A 13,156-nucleotide genomic window follows, 5' to 3' on the forward strand; every position below is an offset into this window, starting at 1 on the left:
CATTATTCCTCCTCCACCAAACTTTACAGTTGGCACTATGAATTGGGGCAGGTAATGTTCTCTGGCTGGACAGTCCCTACGCACAAAAAAAATATGATGCAACCATGTATAAAAAAAATATGACGCAAAATGTCTTCCAATCAATGGCGGCCATTATTTGAGATGAAGTGAGAGAAAATACACTCCGACTTCGGAATGAAATGTTGCCTATTCACATCTCATATGTCGCCTGACTACAACATTTTATCTTGATAATGTTAATGTTAATTTTAGCATGTTTACGTAATGTAGATTATAAGCCCATAATAAGTTAATAGGGCTAACTGGCTAACTACTAGTACTGTTAGCTAGCCAGATAGATGTCAATTCTTTGTGGATTTCTTGCATAATATTTGTTTTAGGTTATTTTTGCCTGTTAAACTATCTGGTTAGCTACATTACTATGTATCTGGTTAGCTACATCACATATAGCTAGCTGATAGTTAAGAAGTAAAACTGTTTCTTTGTGTATATCTTGTTTAGTCTCTATTGCCATTATCCTGGCTGGAAGACGGTTCAGTTAATGGGTAAATCCATAGTAAGTCAATAGGGCTAACTGGCCAGCTAGCTAGCCACGAAGAATTGGTAGCTACCTTGCATAACATTAGTTCTAGGTCATTTTGCTTTGTTTATATCTTAGAGGAAGGGGAGGTGAAGCGTGAGGTAATACCACAGAACAATGCGACATATTTCACCCGATGTATAATTGTGAAGCATCCGCTTAGCATTTCCATTCACTACCAAATATGGTAGTGACAGGAAGCCCAGTGGCCGGCAGTGGGAGATGGAAGGAGATGGGTTTTGGCCGACATTCTGCAAATTTTGTCATTGATGAAATATTTGATCTCAATACAGTTTGCTGTTCCAAAAACTACAATCTCTTACGAACAGAGTGGACTAAGTTCTGTAGACTTTACCCTTTGCCAAAGTTTAAAAAAATAATAATGTTGTTTAGAAGGAGTACAAAGGTGAATTGAATTATTGCACGCGTGCATTTCACAGAATAGGTGTTCCCTAATGGATATATGCAAATAAATGCTAGAAAGCGCCAATAGGATGTCGCTAGCTCGTGCTTGGCTCTGCCCACTATGACTCATTTGTTCCAATTTAAAAGGACGGGCTGTGGTCTCTCTTGGTTCAGTTGAAAAATCTTTGATAATACAGTGCGAGTGCTTCTCAAATGTATTGTTTTATGCATTCTTCACACTCTCTTCCTCACAAGAACGTACTCGGAGAATCATCGGCGCGTGAGAGTGTTGAGCACGGGAGTATGCACATTGAGAAACACCCATAGTGTATGTGGCTGATTAGCCAGCCTGGTCTCATACACTAGACGTAACATATAAAACGTAAAGCCAGGACACTGATATTAGTATATGTTACGTTTGGTATGGTTACATAAGATAGAATATTACTTAAGGCAAAAACGAAAGTAGGGTGGGCGTATAACGCGAATGCCTAGCAAACCAAAGGTTGTGTGTTCGAATTTCATCATTGACAACTTTAGTATTTCAGATAATTAGCAAATTCTTACTACTTTTTTAGCTACATAGCATGTTAGCTAACCCTAACATAACGCTTTAACATTGACCGCTAGCCTAGCTCATGTTTGCCATCTAGCTAAAATTACCATTAGCCACCTAGCTAACGTTAGCCACAACAAATAGGAATTCCTAACATATGTTTAGCAAATGTGTAACATATTGTACGAATTGCAATTAATAACACGTCATAATAATTATAATTCGTAACATATCATACGAAAATGGATGATGGACATCCACAATTAATATCATACTAATTTGCATGCCCTGGCTCTACGTTTAATATGTAACGTCTACCCCTGAGTCCAGGTTGGTCTGGCTGGTGAGATGAATGTATTTGGTTTCCTTGTTTGGCTCCATGATGCCTCGCTCCCTCAGAAAGACCACGGGAGCTTCCGATCCTGGCGGGTCTCACAGCCAGCCAACCAAACCAGCATGGATATCTTTTTCACGTGTCCAGGCATCCGCATACACACACACAATAGGAAAAGGCTCTATTATACATTATGAAAAAATATAAATCCACCGCAAATGTTAACTTTTGGCGTCAGCTAAATGAACTTGCACTATTGCCATTGAGCTACATATAAGGGATGTGTGGTTTAAGAGTTACGACAGGAAACCTCGAAGCAGCAGTGTGAAAATTTAACAAAAGAAAAAGAAGCGCACGGCAGAACAGAGCAGAGCGCAGGAGCTGCGGTTCGTAACAAAGGAAAGCAGCGTGCTTCATGACCACTGAGGTCTAGGTAACCAATACAGGAAGAAGAATGAAGAACAACACCAAACAAAAGGACAGCTATCGTTTCTCTCCCCAAAATCAACAACACAAAAACAAACCAATGAGCAAAACATTGGATGAAGCAACAGGAGACATGTTTTACGACCCCCACCAAAAGACAGCAATAATACAAAAAAAAGGCATTCTCATTTCAACAACATCTAGTTTGTTTTTATGTTATTAATGTGTTAATACAACCAAATGCATGAAGTATGTACTTGTCTTTACGGTCAACGACAATTGTTTTGTTCTGGCTGTCAAATCTAAAACAATAACAACTACTACCGTACAAGGAAAAACAACTCCACACGTCAAAATCAACTTTAACAATACACACAGTTATCTCTCCCATCATCAATACTGTCTGTAACAATTTATAACACTCACCACCTGAAGCGAATCTGCTCAGAGCGAAGCTTGACATATATTGACTTGTGTGCTTGATGGTAATGTTTTTCATATCATGAGACGGTTGTCCTCTTTCTAGTGTACTTGTGTAATGGTCAAGGAGTGATGTTGTCAGGTGTCCAGCAGTAGAGATCACTAAAAGCTTTCCTTTCCTCTGTCCGCCTTTGTTGTTGTCTTTGTGTTCGTGGTTAGCCTCGTCTGACGTCACTGCTGGGGGACAGACCCCCAGGTTATGACAGACAGCTACAGCGGCCAATAAGGTGAGGCTGCGGCTGAGGTTGGAGAAACACCCGGATGTGTAAATAAATACAGTGAGATATTATCATATGTGAACACGACATGATACACACTTATTATACGTGCAGGTGAGGCTGTTTATACAATACATATGTTGCCTAAAAAAATAAATAACATAGGTTTGTATTCTGTAGGTCCCTTAGACCAACTGGTTAGTGGAAATACAATATAATTACTTCCTATAAAATAATCATATATTTGTTCTGTCTTCTATATGTGAACAAACACAAGGTTGATATTTCATGATAATATTTCTGACCAAATCAATTTCTAAATGAGATCTTCAGATAGTATTATGGGAGGTGGGAGGGCTATGCATCCATATTACTGCTGACCTGTTGCACCCTCTGTAACCACCTTGATTATTATTGGACCCTGCTGGTAATCTATAAACATCTTGAAGAACGATCTGGCCTTAATGACAATGTACTCTTATAAATCTCCACCCGGCACAGCCAGAAGAGGACTGGCCACCCCTCATAGCCTGGTTCCTCTCTAGGTTTCTTTCTAGGGAGTTTTTCCTAGCCACCGTGCTTCTACACCTGCATTGCTTGCTGTTTGGGGTTTTAGGCTGGGTTTCTGTACAGCACTTTGTGACATCAGCTGATGTAAAAAGGGCTTTTTAAATACATCTGATTTTGATTGAGAAATGTAAAAAAATAAATCCACTGACAGCATAGCCTACAAGTGGCATGTAAAATATTGAATCGATTGCTTTCTGATTCCAATCTTTAAAACAAATCCTGTCCTCAGCTCTCACTGGCTATGCGTCACCTTAGAACATCTACCAGCCTGGGATACATCTCATACTGTAAATAATAACTGAGTCTGTATGGGATGTCTAAGACCGCTACATCTTCTCTGCGCCAGCCCTCACCTCTTCTCTACACGCACACATCTCACTCTCTCACATTACATTGGCCAGATTAAAAATAAAAACATTTAGATATTAGGCTACGACCCAATTCCCTGTAGACGTCTCTGCCTCGACATTGTTGACGACGGCTCTCTAGTCACGGGATCACTAGACCCGGATAGAGCAGACCACGACCCATTCATGACTGTTATGTAATGTTATGCTACAGGCGGGAAAGCATCTATAAGGCGCAGTGTGTCATGGAAATGAATGGAATAACTTACAATAATCACTAAAAGTCTGGGTGTTGGTATGATTATGGTAACAGCGGGGGGGACATCAATGAACCTATAGGAGGGAAGAAGCGTCGAGCAGGCCTGATGATGTCATGTGTTTTGTATTTCTGCGTCGGGTTTTGTATTTCTGCGTCGGGTTTTGTATTTCTGCGTCGGGTTTTGTATTTCTCTGTGCTACACCTCACGTCATTAGCCCACTGCAAGTCAGGACAGTGAAGAGCCGAAATTGACCGTTGATAATCATTTAACTGGATCATATAGACGAGTGATTTTATTGTCATTGAGCATTATTCTCCAGCTGATCAGCATCATCAATGGGATATCAGTCAATGTGACCTTTGAAAGCGAGTGACAATGCGAAATAAATTACACAATGTGTTTATTATAGCCTACTTATTACTAGGTTATAACCCATTATAACCAATGGGCTACTTATAGCCTATGTACATGTCCAAGTTTAAACTCTCCAGAACTAAAATAAATAAATAAATAGCCGTAATCATTGTATTGAATGAAGCAGAACCATTATACACAGATACTTACACAAAACAAATGTTTTATTCCCCTTTGAACGTAGGAGGCGGAGGAATGAATTACTCCGCTGAAGCTGGACGTCACAGCCCCGCGGCCCCAGGACGGAGACGTCACCTCACTGGGTTTCACTCATGTTTCCATTCGGTCGAGCGGTGCAGGTAACTAACTCAATAATACAGGAGATACTGTTGGCCTAGTCTGATCTGGCTGAAAGACTACCGCTGAACAACAGCAGCAGCAGCAGCATGCAGGTCCGGGTTCCACACAAACAAACTCCTTCCTATCTGCACATCCTATTAGGCTTCAATATGTTCGGCTCGGCTCTTTCTCCAGTCTGTGCAAATCGTTACAGATTCCTACTGAGCCTCAAGTCATTTATTCCATGCACGAATAACACAGCGGACTGGGGGCAGTTAAAGCAGAGATGTGGAGTAGCCTTGTCTAGGCTGGTTCCTGTCTACACTGTCGGAACAACACGTTTAAAGTCCCCAAATGAAAAAGTGTGCAGCTTAATTAGCGGGCTTTGGTTTTCTGGATGATGTTAATTCCCATGTAGCTAGGTCACCGCCGGTATCAGCTGGACAGGAATATATCCCGTCTTTACTGCAGCTTGTCCAATATCTGGAATGGAATTAAAATCCGGGTTGTTTTCTTCTCGGCGAGGTTTAACACTAGAGATGAAATAATGAACTCCACGCACGATTCTTCAGTATATTCCTAGTATCAATTCTTTCAATTGAATGAGTTGTGTTATTATTGTGTAATGACAGCTGCTTTCTCAAATGAATCATTTACATTCTAACTTGTTATTAACGAAGAGTCTGAATAAAATCATATTGCCCTCCTCTCCAATGACTAAGGACCAATTAAAATCGGAACAACTCTCCAACAACCAATCGCTTTACCTCGGGGGGGCGGTCTCAGATGTGATCGAGGGCCAATAGCTGGACGTCTGCAGGCGGTTAGTGATGCGCGCCCCCGAGGAAGACACGTGCCCAAAATATCAACAATGTCCATTTTATTTATTGATCTGACGTAGTTAACATGACGTAATGTTTTGGTTTATATATATATATATATGTTGACTGTAGTCTTCGCTGTTGATCCACGTACTCTTCAGATTAAATATTGAAAGAAGGCCCTTCTGGACAGGACAGGCTACAACATTCACTTAATGATAAAAAAATATATATAATATGCAACGACGTTTTCCATAAATATTGTTAGTTAGTTAATAGACTATAAAAAACAACAGTTTCTGTTATTCATGTAGCCTATGAATTGGTAGACTGTCAAGTTATTGAAGGAAAGTAGAACAATTAGTTACACTACAGCGCCTCCTTCAGGACATGATACAGATTACACCCCGTTTCTTCATCGTTGTAAGGTTTGATTCTATATTTTATAAACATAAACAAAACATCACCTCTGGCCAGAACCACTAACAGAACCACCACATTGTTTCCTTATAACACATACAGGACATTAAGAGTCATCTGTTCTTATTAAACATTTATTTCTAGAATTACAATCTTTCATTTATTTTTATCCATGTTGTGATTGTGTAAAAGAGGGACCCCACTGAGGCTACTTCACAACTGGTACCTTATTAGCTGTACACAGTGTTCAAAACATTAAGAACACCTTCATAATATTTAGGTCAGAACAGCCTCAATTCGTCAGGGACATGGACTCTACAAGGTGTTGAAAGCGTTTCCACAGGGATGCTGGTCCATGTTGACTCCAATGCTTCCCACAGTTGTGTCCAGTTGGCTGGATGTCCTTTGGGTGGTGGACCATTCTTGATACACACAGGAAACTGTTGAGTGTGGAAAACCCAGCAGCGTTGCAGTTCTTGACTCAAACCAGTGCGCCTGGCACCTACTACCATACCCCGTTCAAAGGCACTTAAATATTTTGTCTTGCCCATTCACCCTCTGAATGGCACACATACACAATCCATGTCTCAATTGTCTCAAGGTTTAAAAATCCTTCTTTAACCTGTCTCCTCCCCTTCATCTACACTGATTGAAGTGGATTTAACAAGTGACGTCAATAAGGGATCATAGCTTTCACCTGGATTCACCTGGTCAGTCTATCATGGAAAGAGCAGGTGTCCTTAATGTTTATGAACACTCTTTTGACCGGCTAGGGCCCATAGGGTAGTGCACTATATAGGGAATAGGGGACACATCCAGAGTCTACATTATAGCCAATAGCATATTTCCATTACAACTACATAGGTTGGTACAGAGTAAATACAGGGGCAAGGCTATAGTACACATGGCTACATTGGATCCCTGTTATAGTACTGAACACATGGCTACATTGGATCCCTGTTATAGTACTGAACACGTGGCTACATTGGATCCCTGTTATAGTACTGAACACGTGGCTACATTGGATCCCTGTTATAGTACTGAACACGTGGCTACATTGGATCCCTGTTATAGTACTGAACACGTGGCTACATTGGAGGCCTGCTATAAGGGGTGTTTTTTTCCATTTTTCTCCTAAAATGACATACCCAAATCTAACTTCCTGTAGCTCAGGAGCTGAATCAAGGATATGCATATTCTTGGTACCATTTGAAAGGAAACACTTTGAAGTTTATGGAAATGTGAAATGAATGTAGTACAATATAACACAATAGATCTGGTAAAAGATAATACAAAGAAAAAACAACCGTTCTTTTGTATTTTTTTGTACCATCATCTTTGAAATGCAAGAGAAAGGACATAATGTATTATTCCAGCCCAGGTGGAATTTAGATTGTGGCCACTAGATGGCAGCAGTGTACGTGCAAAGTTTTAGACTGATCCAATGAACCATTGCATTTCTGTTCAAAATGTTGTATCAAGACTGCCCAAATGTGCCTAATTTGTTGATTAATAACTTTTCAAGTTCAAAACTGTGTACTCTCCTCAAACAATAGCATGGTATTATTTCACTGTAATAGCTACTGTAAATTGGATAGTGCAGTTAGATTAACAAGAATTTAAGCTTTCAGCCAATATCAGATATGTCTATTTCCTGTGGAATTTTCTTGAAACTTACAATGTCATGCTAAGTGCATTAGCCTATTTTAGCTCAACCGTCCCGTAGACGGGACACCGTGTCCCGTGGATATAGACGGGACACCGTGTCCCATGGACGTGGACAGGACACCGATCTCGAAGAAGATTTATAGTACTGAACAAACCCGTACATTGGATCCCTGTTATTGTACACGTGGCTACATTGGAGCCCTGTTATAATACTGTACACATGGCAATTTAAAGAATTTACAAATAAATTCACAGTTGAGATAGCTGATTGGTCTTCCATTTATAGTTTAATTCTAAAATGAGAGGTGGAGCCACCTGGATTAAAACAAGTATGAATATTCTCTACCTCACACATCCAGTGGAGTCTTCACATCGCCACAGAGCACTCAGCTGTCTGTAGTCAAGGAAATCACTCTGCTGCCACGGAAACCGTCTGCCCTCTGCTGCCACGGCAACCATCTGCCCTCTAACAAGCCAACGATTTGAAACTTTTCTCCTCTCGGGCCGGCCCTTCCCTCCTCATCGCCTTCTTCCTGTTCGCTCTTCTGAGAGCTGGTGAAGTTCCCTGTCACCTTGCCAACCAACAGCCTTGAATGAAGCGGGGGGGTTAGATCGACATGCATACAGACGGACATGCAGTTAGATCAACATGCATACAGACGGACGTGCAGTTAGATCGACATGCAGACAGACGGACATGCAGTTAGATCGACATGCAGACAGACGGACATGCAGTTAGATCGACATGCAGACAGACGGACATGCAGTTAGATCGACATGCAGACAGACAGACATGCAGTTAGATCGACATGCAGACAGACGGACATGCAGTTAGATCGACATGCAGACAGACAGACATGCAGTTAGATCAACATACAGACAGACATGCAGTTAGATCGACATGCAGACAGACGGACATGCAGTTAGATCGACATGCAGACAGACATGCACTTAGATCAACATACAGACATGCAGTTAGATCGACATGCAGACAGACATGCAGTTAGATCGACATGCAGACAGACGGACATGCAGTTAGATCGACATGCAGACAGACAAGCAGTTAGATAAACATGCAGACAGACAGACATGCAGTTAGATCAACATGCAGACAGACGGACATGCAGTTAGATCGACATGCAGACAGACAGACATGCAGTTAGATCAACATACAGACAGACATGCAGTTAAATCGACATGCAGACAGACGGACATGCAGTTAGATCGACATGCAGACAGACGGACATGCAGTTAGATCGACATGCAGACAGACAGACATGCAGTTAGATCGACATGCAGACAGACAGACAGACATGCAGACAGCCATGCAGTTAGATAAACATGCAGACAGACAGACAGACAGACATGCAGACAGACAGCCATGCAGACAGACAGCCATGCAGTTAGATAAAACATGCAGACAGACAGACAGCCATGCAGTTAGATAAACATGCAGACAGACAGACATGCAGTTAGATCGACATGCAGACAGACAGACATGCAGACAGACAGACATGCAGTAGCATTGTGTTCATCTGTCAACCTAGAAGCCTGCCCTACACAATCTGCTGAGAAGAAGCCAGGTCTGTTTAGTGAATATTATAGTAATGACATAGCAGTGAAGGAATAACAGGCTCCATTCAACCACTGCATTAGTGAAGATCTCATGTAGCAATGAAGGATTAAACACGCAGCCTTGTTTCCTCTGACTCAAATGGCTTGTTCTGATCATGTTGCCTAAGATCCAACAGTCTCATTCTAGTCGGCATCCTGAATGGCACCCTATTGCCTATAGAGGGAACAGGGCCCCCCTAGTGCGCTATAGAGGGAACAGGGGCCCCCTAGTGCGCTATAGAGGGAACAGGGGCCCCCTAGTGCGCTATAGAGGGAACAGGGCCCCCCTAGTGCGCTATAGAGGGAACAGGGTCCCCCTAGTGCGCTATAGAGGGAACAGGGTCCCCCTAGTGCGCTATAGAGGGAACAGGGGCCCCCTAGTCCGCTATAGAGGGAACAGAGGCCCCCTAGTGCGCTATAGAGGGAACAGGGCCCCCCTAGTGCGCTATAGAGGGAACAGGGCCCCCCTAGTGCACTATAGAGGGAACAGGGTCCCCCTAGTGCGCTATAGAGGGAACAGGGTCCCTTTAGTGCGCTATAGAGGGAACAGGGGCCCCCCTAGTGCGCTATAGAGGGAACAGGGCCCCCCTAGTGCGCTATAGAGGGAACAGGGCCCCCCTAGTGCACTATAGAGGGAACAGGGCCCCCCTAGTGCGCTATAGAGGGAACAGGGTCCCCCCTAGTGCGCTATAGAGGGAACAGGGGCCCCCCTAGTGCGCTATATAGGGAACAGGGTCCCCCTAGTGCGCTATAGAGGGAACAGGGTCCCCCTAGTGCGCTATAGAGGGAACAGGGCCCCCCTAGTGCGCTATAGAGGGAACAGGGCCCCCCTAGTGCGCTATAGAGGGAACAGGGGCCCCCTAGTGCGCTATAGAGGGAACAGGGCCCCCCTAGTGCGCTATAGAGGGAACAGGGTCCCCCTAGTGCGCTATAGAGGGAACAGGGCCCCCCTAGTGCGCTATAGAGGGAACAGGGCCCCCCTAGTGCGCTATAGAGGGAACAGGGCCCCCCTAGTGCGCTATAGAGGGAACAGGGCCCCCCTAGTGCGCTATAGAGGGAACAGGGCCCCCCTAGTGCGCTATAGAGGGAACAGGGCCCCCCTAGTGCGCTATAGAGGGAACAGGGCCCCCCTAGTGCGCTATTGAGGGAACAGGGCCCCCCTAGTGCGCTATAGAGGGAACAGGGTCCCCCTAGTGCGCTATAGAGGGAACAGGGCCCCCCTTGTGCGCTATAGAGGGAACAGGGCCCCCCTAGTGTGCTATAGAGGGAACAGGGTCCCCCTAGTGCACTATAGAGGGAACAGGGCCCCCCTTGTGCGCTATAGAGGGAACAGGGCCCCCCTTGTGCGCTATAGAGGGAACAGGGTCCCCCTAGTGCGCTATAGAGGGAACAGGGTGCCATTTGGGACATATATGGGACTTTATGGAAAAACAGCGATTTAATTATGTTTGTTTCGAAAGAAAAAAAGATCCCCAAAGACGTAGAATAGGACACAAGTGTATTTATTTTCCAGGTTTACGCGTCATGGCAAAGATGCAAAATAACAGATGGATATCATCAACATCAGCAGAAACGCTGCTTCAACATGCCAGATAACCAGATCATGAAGGGTTGGTTTCAACCTCTTTCATATACACCGTGTACAAAACATATACACCGTGTACAAAACATATACACCGTGTACAAAACATATACACTGTGTACAGAACACATGTTCTTTCCATGACAGACTGACCAGGTGGATACAGGTGAAAGCTATGATCCCTTATTGATGTCACTTGTTAAATCCACTTCAATCAGTGTAGATGAAGGGGAGGAGACACGTTAAAGAAGGATTTTTAAGCCTTGAGACAATTGACACATGGATTGTGTCTGTGTGCCATTCAGAGGGTGAATGGGAAAGACAAAAGATTGAAGTGCCTTTGAACGGGGTATGGTAGTAGGTGCCAGGCGCACTGGTTTGTGTCAAGAACTGCAACTCTGCTGGGTTTTTCACGCTCAACAGTTTCCTGTGTGTATCAAGAATGGTCCACCACTCAAAGAACATCCAGCCAACTTGACACAACAGTGGGAAGTGTTGGAGTCAACATGGACCAGCACCCCTGTGGAACGCTTTTGACACCTTGTAAAGTCCATACTCCGATGAATTAATAAGGCTGTACTGAGGGCAAACAGGGATTCAACTCAATATTAGGAAGGTGTCCCTAATGTTTTGTCCACTCCGTGTAAAATCTGGTTTAGCTACTAACAGAAACCTCAAAAACACAACCAACCGAAATAACAAAACTTGATCTTTGTGGGGGGAGATTTTGCTTGAAAGTGAAATTGACAATTAAAAGGTTATCTACTGATCAAAACAGAGGAGTATTTCAATTCATGGAAACAAGTCTTAAGTTCCCACCTGTGTAACGGGTTACAAAAATGGATAGGGCTACATTTAAATGTTTCTTACAGAAGGAATATGAAAAAGCATATGTATTACCATGGAGGAAACAGTGGAGATTATGGGAAAATCATCAGACCAAAGTTCACTTTACAAGACCGAGTCTAAACATCACGCTGTTGGTTTTATGTGCTTTTTACATTTACTGGACTTTTCACCACATTTGTTGATAACGAAATCTGAAAATATTCTGGATACATTCAGTAACATGATAAGAATATTCCTGGAAAACGTGGTGTAGATGAAACATAAGACCAAACGATTACAAGGGTTTGAGTGAGAAGACTAACTGGTGTCTCCAAGTGGCAACACACCTCTCCAGAGTTCACAGTTCATGAGACATTTCAATGCACTTCTATGACTCAACGAACAGTCTTCAACAATCAGCCCTCCCAGCTATGAGGAACTACAGCACTCCCAGCTATGAGGAACTACAGCACTCCCAGCTATGAGGAACTATCAGCACTCCCAGCTATGAGGAACTATCAGCACTCCCAGCTATGAGGAACTATCAGCCCTCCCAGCTATGAGGAACTATCAGCCCTCCCAGCTATGAGGAACTATCAGCCCTCCCAGCTATGAGGAACTACAGCACTCCCAGCTATGAGGAACTACAGCACTCCCAGCTATGAGGATCTACAGCACTCCCAGCTATGAGGAACTACATCACTCCCAGCTATGAGGAACTATCAGCACTCCCAGCTATGAGGAACTACAGCACTCCCAGCTATGAGGAACTACAGCACTCCCAGCTATGAGGAACAATCAGCACTCCCAGCTATGAGGAACAATCAGCACTCCCAGCTATGAGGAACAATCAGCACTCCCAGCTATGAGGAACAATCAGCACTCCCAGCTATGAGGAACAATCAGCACTCCCAGCTATGAGGAACAATCAGCACTCCCAGCTATGAGGAACTACAGCACTCCCAGCAATGAGGAACTACAGCACTCCCAGCTATGAGGAACTACAGCACTCCCAGCTATGAGGAACTACATCACTCCCAGCTATGAGGAACTACATCACTCCCAGCTATGAGGAACTACATCACTCCCAGCTATGAGGAACTACATCACTCCCAGCTATGAGGAACTACAGCACTCCCAGCTATGAGGAACAATCAGCACTCCCAGCTATGAGGAACAATCAGCACTCCCAGCTATGAGGAACAATCATCACTCCCAGCTATGAGGAACAATCATCACTCCCAGCTATGAGGAACAATCATCACTCCCAGCTATGAGGAACTACAGCACTCCCAGCTATGAGGAACTACAGCACTCCCAGCTATGAGGAACT

General features: G+C 43.7%; 1 protein-coding gene across 2 annotated transcripts in view; it reads right to left on the bottom strand.

Annotated features, from left to right (window-relative positions):
* ypel1 (yippee-like 1) overlaps positions 1 to 5,667 on the bottom strand; it is a 35,987-nt gene extending 30,320 nt beyond the window's left edge. The window contains exons 1-2 of one of the 2 annotated variants that reach the window (XM_029763880.1): positions 4,762 to 5,667; positions 2,749 to 3,041 (exon numbers count right to left, since the gene is read on the bottom strand). The gene's annotated coding sequence lies outside the window, so the exon portion shown is untranslated. The remainder of the gene's footprint in view (positions 1 to 2,748; positions 3,042 to 4,761) is intronic. The other variant, XM_029763881.1, reaches the window with a different exon arrangement.
* Positions 5,668 to 13,156: the final 7,489 nt, after the last annotated feature.

The sequence above is a fragment of the Salmo trutta genome, chromosome 9, assembly GCF_901001165.1.
Source record: "Salmo trutta chromosome 9, fSalTru1.1, whole genome shotgun sequence".
Lineage (NCBI taxonomy): Eukaryota > Metazoa > Chordata > Actinopteri > Salmoniformes > Salmonidae > Salmo > Salmo trutta.